This window comes from Cetorhinus maximus, chromosome 7 (assembly GCF_964194155.1).
Source record: "Cetorhinus maximus chromosome 7, sCetMax3.hap1.1, whole genome shotgun sequence".
Lineage (NCBI taxonomy): Eukaryota > Metazoa > Chordata > Chondrichthyes > Lamniformes > Cetorhinidae > Cetorhinus > Cetorhinus maximus.
In genome coordinates, this window is record NC_135885.1 from 33,893,770 (window position 1) to 33,911,196 (window position 17,427).

The 17,427-nt window shown below is 45.0% G+C and overlaps 1 protein-coding gene and 1 long non-coding RNA gene across 6 annotated transcripts in view; one reads left to right on the forward strand and one right to left on the reverse strand.

Moving 5' to 3' along the window:
• Positions 1 to 17,427, reverse strand: part of nbeaa (neurobeachin a) — a 1,012,857-nt gene that overhangs the window by 300,875 nt on the left and 694,555 nt on the right. The window lies entirely within an intron of this gene.
• LOC144682705 (uncharacterized) overlaps positions 3,474 to 17,427 on the forward strand; it is an 80,517-nt gene continuing 66,563 nt past the window's right edge. For all 4 annotated transcript variants that reach the window (XR_013577089.1, XR_013577090.1, XR_013577088.1 and 1 more), the window contains exon 1: positions 3,474 to 3,640. This is a non-coding gene — a long non-coding RNA (uncharacterized LOC144682705). The remainder of the gene's footprint in view (positions 3,641 to 17,427) is intronic.

Here is a 17,427-nt window from a genome sequence, read left to right on the forward strand (position 1 = left end):
TGATAAGTCTTATTACTGCTAAACAAACCTCTCTGGCTAGACATTGAATTCACTATTCTAGCCGAACCTCTATGGTTGAATCTGTATGCTGTTCATTAGTAATTTTCCAACCTGATTGGTTAAGAAGATATAGAGTTGCTTGCCTTTTCACACAGGTCCCAAATGTAAGTTGATTTCCTACTTATGACAATTTGCCACACAAAAGCACAGAAAAATGAAACGTATGGGCAAGGGAAAGTCGAACAAATGACTGTGCTGTTCATTTGCCAGTTACATTAACAACTGGCCCAATACTTTCCAAGAAAATACAAAGAATGGCAATGAAAAACTAATATCTGCAAAAAAAACACAGATTTGACTGGATATTAAAGTTAAGCCAATCAACTGTTGAAGCTTAGTGTTGACTTAAGGCAGTTTGCTTCTAAAATGACAGTTACCTATGAATCCCAGCTCCTTCTCTTAGGGAAATCTTGATCATCAAGGTTAGATTCTAACAGCTGGCTTCCTTTCTTGCTAATTTTTAAAATTACTTAGTTATAATTTATTACCATTTTAGAAATGTGATATTTGTTCCAATCAGGTGTAATATGCAACTTTGCATTTATTATACATTATAATCAGGCATCATGTGAAAATTTAATTCACACTACCTCCATGGCACACAAGTCCTGAAGTGGGTTTTGAACCCATGGCCTTCTGGCCCAGAGGCCGCAGTGTTACCAACAAATGAGTCCCTTGGATTCCAGATATACATTGTGCGTCCAGCAGGTCAATGTGATACATCTAATGTGTGGGTGAAGAGAATACTTTGTGCTTTTCTGTGCTAGTATCCTTCTTATTTTCAGGCCACACTGCTGGTTAGCAGCAGTGTGAAAAAAGACAGCCAAGTGTGTTAAGTTTCTCCCTATCAGTATACAGCTTCTCCATCAGCAAGTCCTCAGCTGTGCCTCCTCATGATGACACATGGAAATTGGTTCCCTTGCACCAGGCTCAGGTTTCAGAGGAATTTGGAGGAGGCTTGAATCCCAGGCATGGATTGTAAAGCCCACTGGCATGTGGACACACCCTCGCACTCATGAACCAAATTCCCAGCTATGGACATGTAGCTCTACTGCCTTGTAGATACCCCAGAAGAATCGTAGGCTAAGGGAGCAAACCTTGACAAAACATCTTGGGTGGAGCCCAAAGGCAGACTGATATCTAAATATGCCATCTTTCCAGCCACTCTTGAAACCAAGCTAGTGCCAATATAGTGCTTTGCATTCCTTTGGACTGAACTGGGGAGGTGAAGAGGGGGGTCCTGATATTTGGGCAGCCCAGAGTTTTCATAAATTTTGACCAGGCTTGCACCCCAGATAGGATACTCCAGTTTTTCTGCAGAGCTTTAACCCTACATGGGAGACAGCAGTTATAAGCCCAACTCGACTGGTGTACAGAATGGGTGCTATGGGCTGTCTACGACAGTGGGAGGTGTTAATGGTATGTTAATTGCATTAAGGTGAAGGATACACAGGTGAAGGGCACTGATTGATTAAGTACCTTGAGCACATTTAAAGAAAGACTGCTGGGACACTGGGTTTTGGTTAGGAAGGGGACTGATATCTGTAATATTGTATTCTGTAAATAAATCTAGTATTAATTAAAAAGATTGGTATCTGATTTCCTACTTCACTATCTGGCTTCAGAATTAATTAACATGGAAGCAGAGAATGATTGCCTAAATGTGAAGGTTGGAAACTAAGAGAAAACTTTTTTTTTAGACAGAAGATTGTAATCTGAATTATCTTTTCCAAAGAATGGCTGAAAGCAAGTGCAAATTGTCAGGGTATGATTACCCATCGATGTTCTCTGAACCCAAACCTTTTCACCAATTGAAAATGAAGTGGATATGTGGACATGGGTTACGTCCTTACCAGAGAGAAACCAAGGTATGGCCTTGGCATTGTTGCTTTCTGACTAATTACCTTCCTTAGTGTATTCTCCGTAGCCATTATGTTCACATAGCATTCTACCATCACCATCCAGACTTGCTCTTAAAATTTGATTCTATTGTTTGCCAGCTATAAGTTAAGCATTTTAAGTGGGACTCTATTCCATATATCTGCAGCTCTGTGGGGAAGATTCTTCAAACCAGGTTTAGCTTTCTAATTTTTGATTTGTTATTATGCATTGGGATTTGTTGATTTTTATTTGCATGCAAGGAATTTGAAAAAGAATCACATTTGAATGTGTTTTGAAAAAAAAAGTATTTTCATTCAGTTAAAGCAAGATGACAAAATATGGCCAAATGCTAATGAGCTAGGCATTTAAGTTGTTTATTTAAAGAGAAAATTATTACTTTTGCTAGCCAGTCTCGATAATTGAAATGCACCCCACAGTCATTGTTTTGGAGGTCATTGGTCTCAGGTGCATGGCAGAGGTGCTTGCTTGGCTCCTCTCCTCTGGTTATGAACATAGGGAGATGAAACAGCAAGAAATATATAGTATTTTTAAAACAGACAAACATAAGAAACTTGGTGCCACATTCACAAGGTAGGGATGCAGTAGGGTAGTTAGAAATTATTTTGCTTAACTCAAGCAAGATGATCCACTAATGCAGGGAACGACAGCCCATTTATTGTGTTCTATTATTATATAAAGGCAAGCTGTACTGATGAATTTAATGAACCTGATTGTAACAGTCAGTCTATATATTCATGTGCTGATGTCATTTCACTGAAGTGTGTAAGTTAATCTATTGAAAGGCTGGAGAAACAGGCGAGGGTACATGCAAAGACTGCCAGGAGTGAAGGTTGAGGTAGCTGGAGTTGCTGCTCTAGGATAGCCTGCATTGGCTGCCACACTGGATGTGGTGAAGAATAACAAAGCAGGACAAAGGTAAACCATGGGCTTATTTCAAGATACTTGAGTCTAGGCATGAGACACGGCTGAGTATTATGAAGTGTGGACAGTAGTAATGATGTTGCCAAGTGGGATTTGAAAGGATGTATGATAACGAGATGAAGATGAATTAGCACGACAGGACCTCGAGATGGCAACACATAGTCAAGCCAAATTTGTTAGTGAATGCCACCAGCTAAAAGGTACATGCACACAGATCAGAGGACAACTTTAAACAAATGAAGAAAAGTAAGCGGAGCAAATTAAATAGGGAAATATACTCAAATGCTCATACTCATTAACTACATCGTAATTTATTCAGACATTTTACTTCAAGTAAAAAGTTATAAAATAGAAAGAAGAAACCAGGAAGAACATTTTCATTGAATGAACATTGAATGAATCTACAGTTAACCTCTCAATAAAAGGCAGTCAACCTTGTTGCAGTTGGAGTTCTGGAGTTGCAGTTTGAAACCACAGCAGAGGGCTATTGGAAAACAAGAATGTTTTCTGATGTTTTAAGCCACTGTACAGCAGGCAGAGGGAGGCCTGTGTGGACATGAGGAATGCAGAGTCATGAGGTCGGTCAAGAAACTGGAGGGTTGCTTCGGCAAAAGCTAATCGAAGGATCCCCATGAAATCTTGAATCTTGGTGACTAGGTGGAACATTGAAGAGAAATCAGGGCAAATTCCAGAAGATGGTGATATATCTTTTGAGTTAGTCCCAGGAAAAGTGAATAAACCTTAAGGATTTCATAAGGTAAGGGAACTCATTCAGTGTGGGGGGGGCAGGCAGAAACAGAAAGTAGAACTGAGCTTATAGCACAAGTCTTTGTAGGCTATAGTGTTATTAGTGCTTGCTTTGTTTAACTTTTTTGATAGACATTAATGTTTGTTTTTGTTTAGAAACAAGAAATCTTGTGGCATACTTTTATCTTAATTGCTGGTTGATCAAATTTTTTCCTTAAATGTTCACGGTCCCAAAAAGGATCGTAACATTTGGACCCAGGAAAACAAAAGGTCACAAAGACCCATATGTGTTTGCCCACTCCTTACTGAATCCAAACCTGTGCCTCCAGGCTTCCTTACCCCCAACCTCCTTTGAAAGACATTGAACACAGAAACCTGTGGCCAAAAAAAATGTTAAAATTCCTCCCCATCTCTGAAAGTCAATCAGGCAAGCGCTGAGAGGTTATGGTTACAAGGGATTATACAGAGGCTTATTTGATATTACCCAAGAACCTCCCTTACTTCTGCAGTGATTTGGTATTATTTCTTAAATAATAGTGCAATTCTGGGAAAATTCCACCTAAATGCGGTAATGGGCAGGTAAAGGAATCCTACCTGCCGGCGAAAATGGCGGGTTTTCACATTGTATCTTCCCGAGCCCGCCTCATTATTTTTGCATTCCTGGGAAACACGCCATTTCCATGGCGGCCGGGTGCTCATTCGCCCGCTCTCCATCACCCCACTGTTGTATCACACCGGCCGCCATCTTTAAAAGGCAGCTGCCAGCAAAGCACTCATTGCCACCAGCTCACCACCAGTGTCTGGGAGACATGGCCAGCAAAGGCAAAAAGACTGCTTCAACGATGGGTCCCTTGAGCGAATGCTGGATGCCGTGGAGGCCCAACAGGATTTGCTCTAGCCCTACTCTGGTCGCAGGATGGGTAGCAATGTCATCAACCTGGCTTGGGAGGTGGTGGCAGCAGTGGTCTGCATGAATGCCTTGCAGAGGAGGACAGCCACCCAATGCCACAAAAGGATGATCTCCTCTGTTCCGCCAGGGTAAGTCACTCATTTCGTCACTCCCACCTCACACACTTGCAAACCCATCACACACCCACAGGGTCCTCACTCACTGCCAGTGCAAGGGGCATCACCATTCACTCTTTCACTCACACCATTGTCTTCATCCCATCCATGGGACCACTCACCACCCACATAGGCCAGGCATGCTTATCATCTGGCCTGGCAAGTGTCCTGATACACTCTCCCCATCTCTATCCATGCAGGACAAACTGGCTCACAAAAGGAGGGAAAGGTCGCTGACAGGTGGAGGGTTGCCAGAGATCAAAGTTCTGACAGAATTCGAAAACAGAGCCATCCAATTGGCCGGCGATGACCGGTACTGGTTCCGTGCCGACGGTGAGGTCGGCGATGCTCTACCAAGTGAGGATCCAGCAGTGTAACATCCTTCAGCAACCATGCCGTGAGTGATGTGTCCTCTTTCACAGGCCTCTGCCATGCACTAATTATCTCCCCTTGCTTTCACAGGCACATCTGCCAAACAGCCAACAGAGTCCATGACCCAGGGCCTCCAATCAAGCTCCGAAGAAGCCTCTGAAGAGGAATCTGAAGGCACCTCCCTGAAGTCCCGACACAGCACTCACCTACACCCTCCACCAGCGCAGAGACACACACCTCAGTGGGACCAAGCTTTAGAGTTGCCTCGGAATCACAATCTGGTGAGCACATCGCACTTTCTGATCCACAGCAGGCGGAGGCAGCGGCTTCCCAGGTCCCCGGCACTCAGAGGACTTCTGGAGGTCAGAACCTTGCCGAGTCTGAGTCAGATGATGAGCCTGCAAAGGCAAGCTAGAGAACAGAAGGAAGGGATGTCCACTGCACTCAGATTGCAAGGCACGATGGAGGAGTCCATTCGTCTTCAGGCTGAGGTGATAGCGCCGGCATTACAACGCACTGAGGTCAATGCCGGAAGGATGGCGGCCGCCATGGAGACCTCGGCCCAGGATGGCACTCCTGCACTGGCTTAACTCCATTGCTGATGCCATAGTTGGCCTCCAACAGTGTGTACACGAGAGGGGTGCTGGCAGCTCTATCTCACTCCAGCTACCCCTTCCGCTCACGGAGTCAGCCAGGGGCCCTCGGGCACCCACAGGCAAGAGGATCAGCAGATGCACGCTCCGGGGCCATCCACCCAGGTGACTCTGGGAGTTACTGGCCCATCTGAATCCTATCTTCCTGTGACCTCCGCAGATCCAGCTTCACAGGCCGAGTAGGGTGCCACTGCCACACAGCAGGACCCTGAAAGCAGGCCGGGGCCCTCCAAGTCTCGGCCCACAGCTTGGCCATGGGTGTTGATCACTTGTACATATTATTCACTATTGTCAATAAACTCCTAAGAATGTCTCCCTGCCTGTAGCTCCTTGTTCTGATGAGCAGTGTTCTTGTCACTCAGATCTGAAACCTTTCTGCACAAGATAAAAGTCAGGTGTCTCAGTCCAGGGCCTCTTCCCTGTGCAGCTTTCAGACCACAGTGATGGTCCAGACTCACACTCCCTGGAAACATTACTGATGCTTGCACCTCAGTGGTGCAGGTCATTGCTGCCAGAATATAGTGGGTAGGCACTACAGAGTTCTCTCATACTCTCTATGTGCTCTCAGCACCTTTTAAGGTGGGGCTGGCCCCCATCACACCAGCATCTGCGACCAGCGATGCTGTGCACCAGCTCCTGAAGGGCTGAGATGCTGTAGGCAGACACAGCATCAGATGCGTCTAAAGTTTTATGGCTGCATCTCTGTGATGGCCCTGATCGTGGAGCGCAAGCGAGCTGCCCTCGGCTAGACAGGAGTCAGACATTCTCAGAGGCTATGTGAAGATCTATGGAGTGTCCTCATTACATGTTGTCATCATTCTCCTGCGATCAAATGACTGTTAGGACCACCACTGCATCTCCATGACAGGAGCATTCTCACAGAGGATATTGGCGCTGCGATGAGCCAGACTGGAGTCAAATGTTCACAACTATGATGTGAGGATCTATGAGGACACCTCGCTGCATGTTGTCATCATCCTCCACAAATCTAACAGCTATGAGGGCCTCCCTGAGTGCGCTTGCCTCATCTAGCCAGTGCGAGCGCCTCATCCCTGTCGTCGACACCACTGAGGACCCCCTCAACCTCATCCCCGTTGGCGGCATCCTCATCAGAGGAGAAGTGCAGCTCCTCCATCTCCTCCTCAGCCATCTCCTCTCCCCGTTGCAGCGCCAGGTTGTAAAGGGCGCAGCAGATGACGACGATGCATGACACCGGACTGTATTTTAGGGGTCCACCAGACTGGTCCATGTACCGGAACTGTATCTTCAGCATCCCGATGGTCTGCTTCACCAAGTTGTGAGCTGCTGCATGAGCCTCATTATAGCCTCACTCTGCTGCAGTCTGAGGCCACCGCATGGGTGACATCAGCCACAGCCTGTGTGGGTAGCCCTTGTCCCCAAGGTGCCAACCCTGCAGCCTCTGTGGACCCTGGAAGACTGCAGGGATCTGCAAGCGACTCAGGATGTAGGCATCGTGCACACTCCCTGGAAACTGTGCGCATGCCTGCAGGATGTGTTTCTGGCGGTCGCATACAAGCTGAACGTTCAGAGAGTGGAAATTCTTGCAGTTGATGAAGTCAACTAAGTGTAGTGACGGAGACTTGAGTGCCACATGAGTGCAGTCAATCGCGCCCTGCACCTGATGGAATCCCGAGATCAGAGCGAGTCCAATGGCCCTTGCATCCTGGCCGTCCCGGTTCTGGGCGAAATGTACAAAGTTGTGTGCCATGGAGGAGATGGCATCCGTGACCTCATGGATGCATTTGTGGCGGTGGATTGCGAAATCCCACAGAGGTCACCTGTGGAGCCCTGAAAGGAGCCACTGGCATAGAAATTCAGCGCCTCGGTCACTTTCACAGCCACTGGCAGTGGATGTCCTCCCCTTGGCGCCAAGTCCTGCAGTAGGTGGCAGATGTCAGTCACCATGTCTCGAGACATGAGCAGTCATCGGCGACACTGGTTCTTAGTCATCTGTAGGAATGGCAGGCAGCGTCTTTAGACCCTGGCTGTCGCTAGGCGCCGACCAGCCACAGCTCGCTGTCACTCCTGGGCAGCGTCTGTGGGAGCCCGTTGCCCCTTCTTCAAGAGGTTGCTGCTCCTGCCTTTGCGCGGCCAGGTGCCTCAGTTGCTCTCTCCTCCATCTTCTATGGTCTCTGTAGGGCATCAGGCATACAGCTAGGTCACAAGGATCCATGATCCTGACGTGGTCCTTCTGCTGCATGAAAGAGAGAGAGAGACGTGGTTATCATGGCTGCATTTAGCACTTTTCCTGGCTCTGTGTGACCGCCCCTTAATGTTTCCCGGAGAGTGCTGGTCACCCCTCGATGGCCAGAGATGAGTGCGTTGCATGGCTGCCCTGTCAACCTATGACATGGGGAACACTGGTCCAAATCGGGATGCTGAGATTGCAAGGGGCTGTGGGCACCTCCAGCAGTGACTGCTACATGGCCAGCGTTGACGAAGAGATTGTACAACGCGTGCAGTCCAATAAAGTCATGGTGGACTCAAAGTCTGTGCAAGGGGGTGGGGGTTAGGTATGGAGCTCTTGGTGGCCCGTTTTGGTGCCTTCGTATTGCTTGCATGGGCGGGCAGGCTAGGAGCCTGGCTCCAATCATATCACTGTGGTTGCGCCTGATCTCTCTTAGTTGCAGAGGCATGGTCAGTTTATACAGGCGTCCCTAATGCCTGGCCAGTCCCCTCGCTTACCCTGCCCCCCCACCTGGAATGCCTGTGCGCGGGATGCAGCGCCAGGGCAGCATTTGACGTCCCCGCCCCCCACTCCCCCTCAGCAGTCACCTCCGAGGCTGGCCAGCACGTGTCCCCGAACACCATCCCACCCCCTCCTCAGTAGTCACCTCTGTGGCCATGCATCAGTTGCTCTCGCCCCCCGGTGCCCGAGGCCTGTAAACAACGGGCGAGCTGTGGAGAATGTTGCTGCTTACTCACCTCAGTTTCCCCAAAGCTAAGGCTGCCAAGTGCACGTCGCCTGCCTGCTGTTGTGAAACACGTCGGTGTGCTTTCCCGCTAACATGGACGGATGATACGGCGGGGTTCCATGAGCCTGGCGCGATGGCCTTTTAATTATATGCTAATATATTACAATTAGCTCCCTGCTGCCCCATGGGGGGAAACGCAGCCTACTGTCAGAGGGCTGAGCGGACGATCACGACCTGCCTTTACGCCGTCGTGAAGCAGGTCATGTCATATTTTCTCCACACGCCACCTATCATGCCCGCCACCAGCGGGCTCGGAAAATTCCACCCAATGCGTCTAATTCCTTCTCGAAGGACTGCAGTCAGCCTTTGCTATCACTTCTAGAATGCCGCTCCACAAATTTGAGGAAATCTCCAACATCGCTCCCTGCTTTCTTGTTCTGTTGGTCAATGACTCAAACAAATTCCCAGTGATAATTTCTACAGATCAATGCACTTAGGAGAATGGTCAGTCCCATTGCACTTCTCTGTATTTTTTCCAGAGCCAAAATTTCCTATTTGAAGTGAGTGCACCAAAAAGGCACACAAAACTCCTGATACGGCTTTAATAAAGGTGTTTATATAGCCCAGTTATCAGGGGCTTTTACATTGCAGGCTTTTTCATCACTATGGTATGTGCAAAATAACAAATGAACCAGCTAAACAAGTATTTTTTTTTACATGTTTACAATATATTGAGAGATGGATATATTTTGTTACAATTATGAGGTTTATAAGATTCTTGTGTTTTGGGACTGTGTCTTTAAGGTACAATGAAGGGGGTCATGTGACCTGTTCTGAAGTCTGCCTGACAGCAAGCCTGGATGGTTAGACTGTTACAGATTAAAGGAGGCTCTGGCGGTTTTACTGGGAAGGAGGTGCAAAGTATTTACACTTGGAAATAATAGGAGCAGCCTGTGTGCTAATAGTGGCTAGACAGTGAGTCTTCTAAGTCGCAGAAAAGTGTTGAGAATGTTAGGTTGTAAAGGGTTGTGCTTTAAACTGTCCATTTACTTCCAAGATAAAAGACAGCTGGGGTTTCAAGGATAGCTAATCAACATTTCTACCTTGATGCAAGGTCCATGTGATTCACATTGCCATATGGATGGGCTTTGAGAAGGGAAGGCTTTCTAAGATATCCCTGAAAACTCACACAGAAGGTTAATCTGCCAGGGTCCAGGAGCAAGAGCAGCTAGCGGCTGATATTTACTATGGTTCACTACTCAGAAATGTGGGTGGGAGCTCACACTTGGATTAGAAAGATCAAATTCGTGTTGAATGAAAACGAGACTGGAAGTCTCACCTAGCTTGCGCTAGAGGAAGAACCTCTGGGGAAAAACCTGCACTGTAAAAGAGTTATGAAATTAAAAGTTCCCAGGCTGTGAAAGAAAAAGAACAGAGGTGAACCCCTGGGAGCCAAGAATCATTTTGGACTGATTCTGGGAGAAATTAATATCTACTTAAAGCACAGAGTATCACATGGCTGATAGAGGATTGTTTCAGCTGTGTTAAGAGTTCTGTTCTGTAGTTTAAAGTGCCTACAAAAATAATGTTGTCAATAGTTTTGCTCTGTTTGTTACAGTAAATATCTTAGTACATGAAATCTTGTTGTGCCATCCATTCGGCAGGGATTGTGACAATTTTTCTTTTCTTAATTTATTAAAGTTTTCTTAGATTTAGATCATCTATCAATCAAAATGGTAGCCTACACTTGTTTTCCCAGAATTGAGTTCATGAAACATGGGGAAGAATTTTCAGGTCAGCGAGCGGGTGTGGGGCCTGCTCGCTGACGTGTAAAATGACGGGTGGTGACGTCGGGACACCCGCCCGACGTCACTGCGCATCATTTAGATTTCCGAGTTGGCTGCGTGCCCGCTGAACTGTCCAAGGCCTATTAAGGCCTGTCAAAAACCAACTGAACGGATAAAATGAGCTGCCTGTCCAACCTTAAGGCTGGCGGGCAGGCGAAGAGCCCAGGCGATCTTCGCATTTTTCGTGGAACCTCATCCACGGGCGGGATGAGGTTTCATGAAGTGTTTAAAAATTCAGTAAAATTAAAAAAAAATTCATTGACATATCCCAGCTCATGTAACACCGTCGCATGAGGGGACATGTTTTAAAAGTTTTTAATTTCTTTATTTAGATGTTTAAAATTTCTGTGAGGCACCTCTGTGTGCAAGCGCGAAAGAGCGCAGGCCCCGACTCAGGGAATCCCCCCCACCCACACAGGAAGAGCTCAGTGCTTCCAGGTATGCATCATGCTGGGCGGGCCTTAATTGGCCCCCCGCTGACGGGGAGAAAATTCTGCCCATGAATTCAGAGCTGGAACCAATGGAAAAGCAGGCAACTTTGATAATACTGCCTCTTTCACATTTCAGCATTATAACAGATAATGGTTGTGTATAGATAGTTGTAGAGTAGGCAAACCTTGTACAATGACAAAAGTGTATCCACAATCCCCAAGTAGTAAAACTTTCATATCTGCATGGACTAGTTGCAGCATTAGAAATCATATCTTAATTTCTTAAAAAATGTATCATCACAATCATTTTTGTTTTCATCTTATAAAGCTATGAGCAAATTTAGAGTTAATATATTAATTTGATCCCACAATAATAAAGGCCCAATGAGTGAATTAATCAAATCCATACATCATACTTCAGAAGCACCTTGTAAACAAAACATAAGCTACCAGTGCAACATGGAGAACATTTCATCACACCTAACCAATTATTTGAGATAATTATGGAACCAATAAAGGAATCTGAACATTTAAATACATTTAAATTGCTGTGAAAATACATCATTATTGAAGCATTTTACATTTAAATTCTGTTTTGTGGCATCTACAGGATAATCACCAATCTACCTTAAAGTATCATAAAAATATATATGTCTTTGCATCCTTACCCTGCAGAAAGGAGAGAGAAAATTTGAGTAAATCAATAGCCAAATAATTGTATGCAGATGGAAATAGATAACATAAAGAGACACATATTTAGATTTTAGAAGTAAAAAACAGGATATTGAAATATCAACATATTATTTTACCTAGTTTTTTTAAAACTCTTAACTCTCAACATTGTATCATACCCATTCATCACAAAGTGCTTGACTTTTGCTTTGTTTTCCTCCCATGAGAGCTTTCCTTTCCTTATAATGTTTCTGATTGACGGTCATTGCAATATTCATCTCTTCATGCAAGTTTCAGGTTTCCACTCAAATAGTTTTCTTTTTCCTTCATTCCAGCTAAATAATTTATTTTAAATACTCCCAGATTCTCTCCCAGTGTCACCAATTATAATCTCTTCCAAACATTTCAACCTAACCAAATGAAACTCACGTCCATCCTAAGGTTTTAAACATGCCTCCATTACTCATCTTATCCGTTGAAGGATAACCAGCAAGCTCCAGTAGCTTGTTTTAAATCTGTTTACAAAAATAAACTATTATAGTAATGCCTATTAGGTTTAACTCTTTTTAGTAAATTGATTTATTTTTAGACAGATCATCTCCATAACCACAGCTATTTTTCTCCATTTCATATCTCTTCTGTACCCACCATCTAGGTTATTTTTTAAACATTTCCCAATTGAAGTGGTAACATCCTCTCTTCTGTGGATTGTGGGTTCAAGACCCATTCCAGAGACTTGAGCACAAAATCTGGAGAGACACTCCAGTGCACCAGTGCTGCACTGTATGGCAGTTGGCAGCTTTCAGATGAGCCGTTAAAGGAAAGTTTTTTTTAAAACATTAATTCATGGATGTGGGCGTCGCTGGCTAGGCCAGCATTTGATGCCCATCCCTAATTGCCCCTGAGAAGGTGATGATTAGCTGCTTTCTTGAACCTCTGCAGTCCATGTGGTGTAGGTACACTGACTGTGCTATTAGGAAGGGAGTTCCAGGATTTTGACCCAGTGACAGTGAAGGAGCAGCGATATAATTCCGAGTTAGGATGGTGAGTGGCTTGGAGGGGTTTGGTACACACTGCTGCCACTGTGTGTTGGTGGTGGAGGGAGTGAATGTTTGTGGATGGGGTGCCAATTAAGCAGGCTACTTTGTCCTGGATGGTGTCAAGCTTCTTGAGTGTTGTTGGAGCTGCACTCATCCAGGCAAGTGGAGAGTATTCCATCACAATCCTGACTTGTGTCTTGTAGATGGTGGACAGACTTTTGGGGAATCGGGAGGTGAGTTACTCGCTGCAGGATCCCTAGCCTCTGATCTGCTCTTGTAGCCACAGTATTTATATGGCTAGCCCAGTTCAGTTTCTGGTCCCGCCTGCTGTCTCAAGCTGGATGTAAAAAATTCCATGGCACTATTTCAAAGAAGGAAGTTCTCCCCAGTGCCCCGACCAATTTTTATCCCTCAACCAACTTCATTATAACAGTAAGATAAAAACAAAATACTGCAGATGCTGGAAATCTGAAACAAAAACAAAAATAGCTGGAAAAACGCAGCAGTGGAGAGGAATACAGTTAACGTTTCGAGTCCGTATGACTCTTCATCAGAACTAAGAAAAATAGAAATGAGATGAAATATAAGCTAGTTGAGGGAGGTGGGACAGGTAGAGCTGGATAGAGGGCCAGTGATAGGTGGAGGCAAAGAAGAGATTGCCAAAGATGCCATAGACAAAAGGACAAAGGGGTGTTGACAGTGGTGATATTAGCTATGGAATGTGCTGATGGGCTTTCATCTCCAGTACTTACCCAATACCTACATTAGGCTGTGAGGAAAGTGAGACCAGAAATAATGGGGTAAAAATCACTCTCTTTTGGTTCATCAGTTTTACATATACAAAATATACATCAAGTAGCTAATTTTCACCTTCAGCTGGGCAGTAAACTGGCAGAAAAGATAGATCATCTGCCTGTTTCGACCCCACCTAATTTTCACTGCATAATGAAAATTGAGTGGGTTTTATAATGAGCAAGCGATCCACTCTGCCAGTTTACTGCTCCAGCGAGGAAGGTGATAAACTTATCGTATAGTTTAAGGATTCATTTAAAAAAGTGTTTTCTTTCAATCTCCCTGCAGTAGCTCAGAGGGTACACAGCATGGTAGTATATTAAACACTGCACAGAAATGGCCCGATTATTTTCCCTCCCTTGCTGTAGCTCCTAATTAACCTCCACAAGTAGTGCACCTGTGATCAGGGACTCACCAGGGTACTAGCTTTCTGCCAATCTGTCATCAACGTTGATTTTAGGAATTTCTAAAACTGTAATACTCCATGGCCTGAATTTTACCTTTAGTGGGCGCGCCTGATTGGCGGGCCTGGGAGCGATCGGGAAACGGACCACCGACTGCAATCGGCTCCCGACTACGATTTCATGCAGGCTGGTCAATTAACGGCCAGCCAGCGTAAAACAGAAATGGTCAGCGCTGCCAGGGTGGGAGCGAGAAGAGGGCGGGCAATGACTGTTGCCGTGGGTGTGGGTGAGCGCCGCGAGAAAGCTCCCTAAAGGCAGGCAGCTGTTTGTAGAGAAGGCTTTAAACAAAATAGCGGAGTGGGGGGGGGGGGGGAGTTGGTTCTGGAAGAGCTGGATAGAGGGTCAGTGATAGGTGGAGATAACCAAAAGATGTCACAGACAAAAGGACAAAGAGGTGTTGAAGGTGGTGATATTATCTAAAGGAATGTGCTAATTAAGGGTAGAAAGCAGGATGAGCAAGGTACAGATAGCCCTAGTGGGAGTGGGGTGGGGGGAAGGGATTGAAATAGGCTAAAAGGTGGAGATAAAACAATGGATGGAAATACACTTAAAAATAATGGAAGTAGGTGAGAAAAGAAAAATCTATATAAATTACTGGAAAAAACAAAGAGGGGGAAAATCGGAAAGGGGGTGGGGATGGAGGAGAGAGTTCATGATCTAAAATTGTTGAACTCAATATTCAGTCCGGAAGGCTGTAAAGTGCCTAGTTGGAAGATGAGGTGCTGCTTCTCCAGTTTGCGTTGAGCTTCACTGGAACAATGCAGCAAGCCAAGGACGGACATGTGGGCATGAGAGCAGGGTGGAGTGTTGAAATGGCAAGCGACAGGGAGGTCTGTGTAATGCTTGCGGACAGATTGAAGGTGTTCTGCAAAGCGGTCACCCAGTCTGCGTTTGGTCTCTCCAATGTAGAGGAAACCGCATTGCGAGCAACGAATGCAGTAGACTAATTTGAGGGAAGTGCAAGTGAAATGCTGCTTCACTTGAAAAGAGTGTTTGGGCCCTTGGATGGTGAGGAGAGGGGAAGTAAAGGGGCTATTGAGTTCAACAATTTTAGATCATGAACTCTCTCCTCCATCCCCACCCCCTTTCCGATTTTCTCCCTCCTTTTTGTTTTTTCCAATAATTTATATAGATTTTTCTTTTCCCACCTACTTCCATTATTTTTAAGTGTATTTCCATTCATTGTTTTATCTCCACCTTTTAGCCTATTTCGATCCCTTCCCCCTACCCCACCCTCACTAGGGCTATCTGTTACTTTGCTCGTCCTGCTTTCTACCCTTAATTAGCACATTCCTTTAGATAATATCACCACCTTCAACACCTCTTTGTCCTTTTGTCTGAGACATCTTTTGGTTATCTCCACCTATCACTGACCCTCTATCCAGCTCTTCTTGTCCCACCCCGCCCCCCACCCCCCCAACTTAAACCAACTTATATTTCACCTCTTTTCTATTTTTACTTTGTTCATGTTGAAGGGTCATTCGGACTCGAAACGTTAACTGTGCTCCTCTCCACAGATGCTGCCAGACCTGCTGAGTTTTTCCAGGTAGTTTTGTTTTTGTTGTAGTTGATTGGCTAACCTGCTCTATGCAATGGTGTCCCTCTCCACTTCCCCTATGGGTCCTTCAGGCCAGCTTCTCAGTTTAATTTCTCCCATTCAACCAGCTTAAGTACTAAGGGGATACAGCACTGTCAGAATTGCTAGCTTTTAGATGACAGGGCCTCAGTTTAATCTATCTGCCCTCTCAGGTGAACATTAAAGACTCTATGGCCCAATTGAAGACAGTGTTCTGACCAATCCTCATACTTTAAGTAGAGTAACTGAAAAAAAGACTGTCTGTCCATGGAGCTGTTTGTGGGACTTTGCTGTGTGCAAATTGGCTGCTGCAATTTCCTACATTACAACAGTGACTACACTCCAAAGTATTTTACTGACTATAAAGAACTTTGGGGCTTCCTGAGCAATGTCCACTCTAAATTTGGTGTGTGCAGTCTATTCATTTGAATGCGCGGTACCATTAAATTATTTTGTGCATACATGCGATATCTTAGAGGCCAACTTGTGAGTAGCTTCACGATACCTTCTGGATTGCTTTATGGCCACGCACATGCAACTTAAAGGAAACATTAATCCTGAAGTTGTGAAAGCTGTTACACAAATGTCAATCCTTTCCTTTCATTTTCAGAAAACCTCAAAACGGTCAGATCCTTTACCTCCTTTCTTCCTAGTACAATCTTAAAGTTTTCGAGAATCAAAACATGACATCACCTAATCATTTGCTTTGACTTTGATTATTCAGTGTTAGCATTCTTCTTCTTGATCAGTAGAAAATCCACTGAAACCTTTTTCAAATATATTTGAGGAATACACATATGGAGGTATTTTTGGCATTGTAGGCACTTTACTTGATGTCACATCCAGGAATGGAAATCATTTATAAGAAAATAACTTGAACCAGAAAACTGCAACATTGTATTACAGCCTTAACCTGTTGTTTTACATGTGCATACAAGATGCCCACAGATTTAGCAATACAATGTTTACTATTTTTAAACTTTTCAGAGGGAGGAAAACAGGTCAATATGAACATGGAAATGATTGGCTGTCTTTTTATTATGACAATGCTTAGTACACAAATATTATGTCCAATGGACAATAGAAGATGGAAAGGTTCAAGTTAAGAAACAAAATTTCAAGGCATGAGATCATTGCACTATTATGCCTGCAACGAAGAGCAACTGACTCAATGGGGGTGACTTTTGTATACTGCTTTCATCAGATGGGCAGTGTACACTTCAACTGCCTGAAGGAGTTGGTGTGGGGCCCAAACAATTTTTGTGGTTGGAACTCATGTACATGAATTGAGGGAGCTGGTAGTGTGAAGTCGCATACCAGTCTGGTCTGTATGTGACTAAATCCCACACAACGTGGTTGATTCTCAACTGTTCTCTGAAATTGCCCAGCAAGCCTCAGTTGTATCAAGCAGGTAGGAAGTGACATAAGAATAAAACTGGACAAACCTCTTGGCTGCGACCTAGGCATTGAATCAGGACACACAAAGGAACCCCCAGCCCAGTCCATCCTGCAAAATCCTTCTCACTAAAGTCTAGGGATGAGTGCCAAAACTGGACAGCTGTTTCTTTGATGAGTTTAGCAATAGCCTAACATAGTCTTATTCATATAATCACATCCATCAGTAGTCTTATTCATATAATCACATCCATCAGCCAACATCCCAGACTCCACCATCATCATCCCTAGTTATATCCTGTCCCACAGCAGGCTAGGCCAGGTGGGGACAAATTGGTATAGAGTCATAGACGTTTACAGCACAGAAGGGGGCCATTCAGCCCATCGTGTCCGTGCCAGTCAACAAAGATCTGACAACACTAATCCCATTTTCCAGCGCTTGGACCATAGCCCTGGAGGCTATGGCAATGCAAGTGAATATCTAAATACTTTTATTAAATATTACGAGAGTTTCTGACTCAACCACCCTTTCTGGCAGTGAGTTCCAGGCTCCC